Genomic DNA, 6,303 nt, shown 5'->3' on the forward strand with positions numbered 1-6,303 from the left:
CTTTCCTCCCAAACACTAATGGGACTCCCTTTGGCTTGTTTCATTTGAAACAACTCAATAGCATTCCCCATGACTTCCTTGGAATGCAAAGGATGAACACTATAATGTTCATATATTTCTTCACTTTTAGAGGGTTCTACTTTCTCAATTTGACCAGCACACAAATCGCTATCCTCTTCTTCACTTACTTCCTCTTCTGCAACATATACATTCTTATAGTACTTATTGTTTTTTTTCAAATACAATGTTGCCTTTTTGACTTTCCTAACATCCACTAAATCTTGCCATATTTTCTTACTCTTTGTCGGAACCCCATTAACTAAGATAACCAGAGGTTCCTCTTCCACTTTTTCTACTCCAATTGTATTAATGTTTTTCTTCAAATCTAGAGGCAAATAAACAACTCTTCCCTTTAATCCTCTCTGTAAATCTGATGGAGGCAATTTTCCTGTCTTTGGCTCCATTCTTACAATAGCCTGAAAGGGATGGATACTTTGAATCAAAATAGATTCATAAGTATTTAAATCCTTCAATTCAGAAGGAATCTCAACCAATTCCAGATTATTATGAACCGCTCTAGCAGGCATCCGGTTTTGATTTAATTTGTTACAACAATAAGTACACACACGTTGATCCAATCCCAAATCAAAACAATTTTCTACCATCAAGTATATTGCGAAATCCTTCCATTCACTATTATTTTGCCTTTCACTTTTCGCATATAAATCCACTAACTTAGTCTGAATCTTATAATAAGTGCGTCGACAACACACACAAGTGAAATTAGGCCTCTCACTTGATTTCACCTGAAACATGGCAATTTCCTTCTGAAAATTATCTGTACTGGAAACCTGTACACTATCTTCCACATTACCCTCTTCTTCTGGGTCAATTTCAACATTCTCCTCTTTACTTCCAAAGTAACAAAACTCAATTTCTTCACAAATATTCTTCACATCTATTTCAGAACCATGCAAAAGAGCAGTGCATAATTGTTTAAGCATAACTGCTGGACTCTTAGCATAATACAACATTCTAACTAATTTCCTCACTTTATTATGATGCACTGCTAGCATCCTGAAATGATGAAAAACACTCTGGCATACTCTCCTGGAAAGACGAGCCAGTGAATGACCATGCAAACCTGTCACTTCTCTCACTCTGCAAGGATCTAATTCTTGCAACAACATCATTTTCTGCTTCAAACTTTTCTTATTAAATGTCCGTACAAAATCACAAAGCAAATTGATGGAATCCTGTCGCACACTGCAAATACTACTACACTTCCAGGTGTACACAGGTCCCTTGGGACGTCTTCCTAAAACCTCATTACCTAACACCTCTTCTGCCTCTGTTGTCACAAGTTTTTCTTTTTCAACTGGACAACCATCTTTTACCTCATAAGCTCGACCACTGGTGTCAACTGCATGCACCAAATCATTATCCTGGAAATAACTCTCCTCATTAAAAAATGCCTCACAACTTGAACTATGCATCCATTCTCCTGAAAAATTTTCACAAAAATTACTACGATTAACTGTTCTCTTCCATCTACTATTTCTTTTTGAAATCATAAATTGCCTTGTTTAGCTTCCTAATTCTATTGATTATCAAAATAAATAACTTTCGCTTAATTTCAAATGCCTGATCAATAACTTTCTCAATTTTTTTTTCTCTTATAAAAAAACACTTTCTGCTGACCTTTCTTAATATTTTTTAACAAATTGCCAATTATCCTGTTGCGGAACATTCGTCTGCGAATGTCCCTAAACTGATTTTTCCTTCTACTACCATGCACAGAGTTATCTCCTGCTCTAGCAGTAACATTTTTGATTGGCCTTCCCTTTCCGTTTAAATTGCTTCTCTTTTTCTGGACTAAAACATTTTCTGTAGTACTACTTTTTTTTCTACAAATGTTTCTTATGAATGATTTCGTTGTCTTACCCGGACCTTTCTTGGTGACTTGACGAGTTTTTATTGTAGAGGACTGCTGCAACAATTTATTAAGCTGCTGTCTTTGATGTTTGGTAGCCTTTCGCCTTCTGTCCTTCGAAGGCATTCTTTAATTTTGAAATGATCTGCAGTTGAATCTGTGGTAAAATATAATAAAAAATGTTATTAACCACTATTAGCAAACAGTCGTCAAAAATTTAACACACTACTTGTCATTTTTACATAGAATAATTTTTAGTGCATTGGCAAATTTAGTTTTTACAAATAGTAGCAAAGAAATGGAATGCTTCTACATTTGACCTGTGCTGTTTTATATGTGAATCTGAACTAATTTTATGAGCATATTTGACTATTTTATTAAAGACACTACACACAACCTGTTTTTGAACTTTTGTTTAATTTTAAATGAAACGGTTTACATTTTTACTTTTCATTTCCAGTAACTTTTAAAAATAAATGTTTATAGTTCCATAGGCTCAAGCAGGTCAGCTTCCCACCCTATGTCATACAATTCTGACAAATCGGCATCCTCATCATATTCTTCATCATCCTCAGGATTTAAATCATCCAAGGGATCTACTTCCACTGACGTTTCAATGACAAGTTCAAAGATAAGATCGAAATCAACTGATTGCTCATTATCACTCATGGTTGATGTTGTCGTTATCTTTAAAGAAAGAGAACAACAATGAGATGTTGCAGAGTAAGAGACAAATCTCAGAGACTATAATATTAAAATTGTTTAACAAAATTAACATTTTGCAATTATTATTTAGCCATGTCCAGCGATGCTGAGGAGGTGAGGCCTATGTCCAAGTTTTCAGTGAACAGGACTCATCTGTTCTTAACCTTGGATAAGCCTCACCGACTCTGTGTACCCTGCTCATACTTAAATGTAAAGGGGCAGATTTATGTTAACTGGCGCATCCCCAGGGATGCACCAGTTAACGTGCACCGCTGCTCTGCCACCCATGATGTGCCGCATTTACAATGTGGAGCACCATTAAGCAAAAACAGCACAGATGCGTCACGCATCTGTGCCGCAAAAGCAGCACATTGCAGGAATCACGTCGTAAACGCGACATGTCTACTGCAATGCACAGGAGCAAGCCACACATTGCATGGTGCATCACTCCTTATGCCTGTTTCAAACAGGCATAAGGATTTGATTCAGCAATGCTATAAAGCTGACTCAGTGAAATCTTCTAAATTTCACTGTGTTAGTTTTACAGGGCTTTCATGCAAATGAATGCCCACCCTGCAACAAAACGCCTATATGAAACCTGACACAGGTTTCATGTGGCACAGGACTTTACAGCATGACACATCTGCCTAGATGCATCAAGTTGTAAATATGTCGCAACATAGCGCATCTTTTGCGCCGCCGCTACGTCACAAAAGTGACGCACAGCGGCGCAAAAGAGGCACACAGCTATCATAAATCTGTCCCTAACATTTTAAATGATTGATTCAGGATGACGATAAGGTGTGGCCTATCCAGAGGTTTGTTTGAGGTGAGGCCTACTCAGGGTTGCAGATGAAATTTCGGCTTGTTGAAGAATACAGAGGAGATAATACATGTGCAGACCTACCAATGAAGTGAGTCATGTCCACTGCACTCTTGAACAAAGATCAGACCTCTTCTGTGTCCGTGAACAGGCCTAAACCTCATCTGTACAATGTGATTCGTAAAGTTAGGAAACACAGGTGATGTAATTGAAAAATGTGGAATTTCTTTTCCTCATTTCACAATCACATCACCTGTGTTTCCTTTGCTTAGGTATCTCATTGTGCAGATGGAGTCTAGCATATCAAAGAGTACACAGAAGTTCAGCACTGTATACAACAATTTTGACATTTACAGAAGATTCAGCTTCTCCATGCCCCCTACACATTCCTAAATGTTTACAGTTTAAACAGACGGTATGTTGTTGGAGATGAAGTGAGGCCTGTCTTGCAACATGGTGCATCTTTTGCATCACTGCTGCATTGGTTTCATGTGGCACAGGACTTTACAGCATGACACATCTGCCTAGATGCATCAAGTTGTAAATATGTCGCAACATAACAAATCTTTTGCACCGCTGCTGCGTCACAAAAGTGACGCACAGCGGCGCAAAAGAAGCACACACCTATCATAAATCTGTCCCTAACATTTTAAATGATTGATTCAGGATGACGATAAGGTGTGCCCTATCCAGAGGTTTGTTTGAGGTGAGGCCTACTCAGGGTTGCAGATGAAATTTACGCTTGTTGAAGAATACAGAGGAGATAATACATGTGCAGGCCTACCAATGAAGTGAGTCATGTCCACTGCACTCTTGAACAAAGGTCAGACCTCTTCTGTGTCCGTGAACAGGCCTAAACCTCATCTGCACAATGTGATTCGTAAAGTTAGGAAACACAGGTGATGTAATTGAAAAATGTGGAATTTCTTTTCCTCATTTCACAATCACATCACCTGTGTTTCTTTTGCTTAGGTATCTCATTGTGCAGATGGAGTCTAGCATATCAAAGAGTACACAGAAGTTGAGCACTGTATACAACAATTTTGACATTTACAGAAGATTCAGCTTCTCCATGCCCCCTACACATTCCTAAATGTTTACAGTTTAAACGGACGGTATGTTGTTGGAGATGAAGTGAGGCCTGTCTTGCAACATGGTGCATCTTTTGCATCACTGCTGCATTGGTTTCATGTGGCACAGGACTTTACAGCATGACACATCTGCCTAGATGCATCAAGTTGTAAATATGTCGCAACATAGCAAATCTTTTGCACCGCCGATGTGTCACAAAAGTGACGCACAGCGGCGCAAAAGAGGCACACACCTATCATAAATCTGTCCCTAACATTTTAAATGATTGATTCAGGATGACGATAAGGTGTGCCCTATCCAGAGGTTTGTTTGAGGTGAGGCCTACTCAGGGTTGCAGATGAAATTTACGCTTGTTGAAGAGTACGGAGGAGATAATACATGTGCAGGCCTACCAATGAAGTGAGTCATGTGCACTTCACTCTTGAACAAAGGCCAGACCTATTCTGTGTCTGTGGACAGGCCTAAACCTCATCTGCACAATGTCATTCATAAAGTTAGGAAACACAGGTGATGTAATTGAAAAATGTGGAATTTCTTTTCCTCATTTCACAATCACATCACCTGTCTTTCCGTTGCTTAGGTATCTCATAGTGCAGATGGAGTCTAGCATATCAAAGAGTACACAGAAGTTGAGCACTGTATACAACAATTTTGACATTTACAGAAGATTCAGCTTCTTATCTTGTTGGAGATGAAGTGAGGCCTGTCTTGCAACATGGTGCATCTTTTGCATCACTGCTGCATCGGTGTCATGTGGCACGGGACTTTACAGCATGACACATCTGCCTAGATGCATCAAGTTGTAAATATGTCGCCACATAGCAAATCTTTTGCACCGCCGCTGCGTCACAAAAGTGACGCACAGTGGCGCAAAAGAGGCATACACCTATCATAAATCTGTCCCTAACATTTTAAATGATTGATTCAGGATGACGATAAGGTGTGCCCTATCCAGAGATTTGTTTGAGGTGAGGCCTACTCAGGGTTGCAGATGAAATTTAGGCTTGTTGAAGAGTACAGAGGAGATAATACATGTCCATGCCTACCAATGAAGTGAGGCATGTCCACTTCACTCTTGAACAAAGGCCAGACCTCTTCTGTGTCTGTGGACAGGCCTAAACCTCATCTGCACAATGTGATTCGTAAAGTTAGGAAACACAGGTGATGTAATTGAAAAATGTGGAATTTCTTTTCCTCATTTCCGAATCACATAACCTGTGTTTCCTCAGCTTAGTTATCTCATTGAGCAGATTTAGTCTAGCATATCCAAGAGTACGCAGAGGATGAGGACTGTATCCAACAGAGCAATGTACATTACTCACCTCCTTTGACACTTACAGAAGCCTCAGTTTAATATTTCTCAGTTCAATATTTATTTACAGAAGCACACAAAATATGACCTTCTCATAAATGTGAAAAGCGTTTAAAAAAAAAAAAAGATTTTCGGGTCATAATTTGAAAACACAACACAGGTCCTATGTAGAAGCACATCCTATCAGTACTTAAATTAGCCAAGCACACATGGGGGCGTATTTACAGGATCTTACACCACAGGGAAAGGTCTTAAATTAAAATGGGAAAAATAACATCAGAGAGACTCAAAGGCCTTATAAATATGCCCCAAGCAACCTATGAAACTCTAGCACTACATATCAAGAAACCTAATTGATTTCAAAAATCGTTTTTAAACACATCATCTAAATCAATTATATACCTACATTCAAGGGGAAATGACTTAAAATGCTCTAAG

This window comes from Lissotriton helveticus, chromosome 8 (genome assembly GCF_964261635.1).
Source record: "Lissotriton helveticus chromosome 8, aLisHel1.1, whole genome shotgun sequence".
NCBI lineage: Eukaryota > Metazoa > Chordata > Amphibia > Caudata > Salamandridae > Lissotriton > Lissotriton helveticus.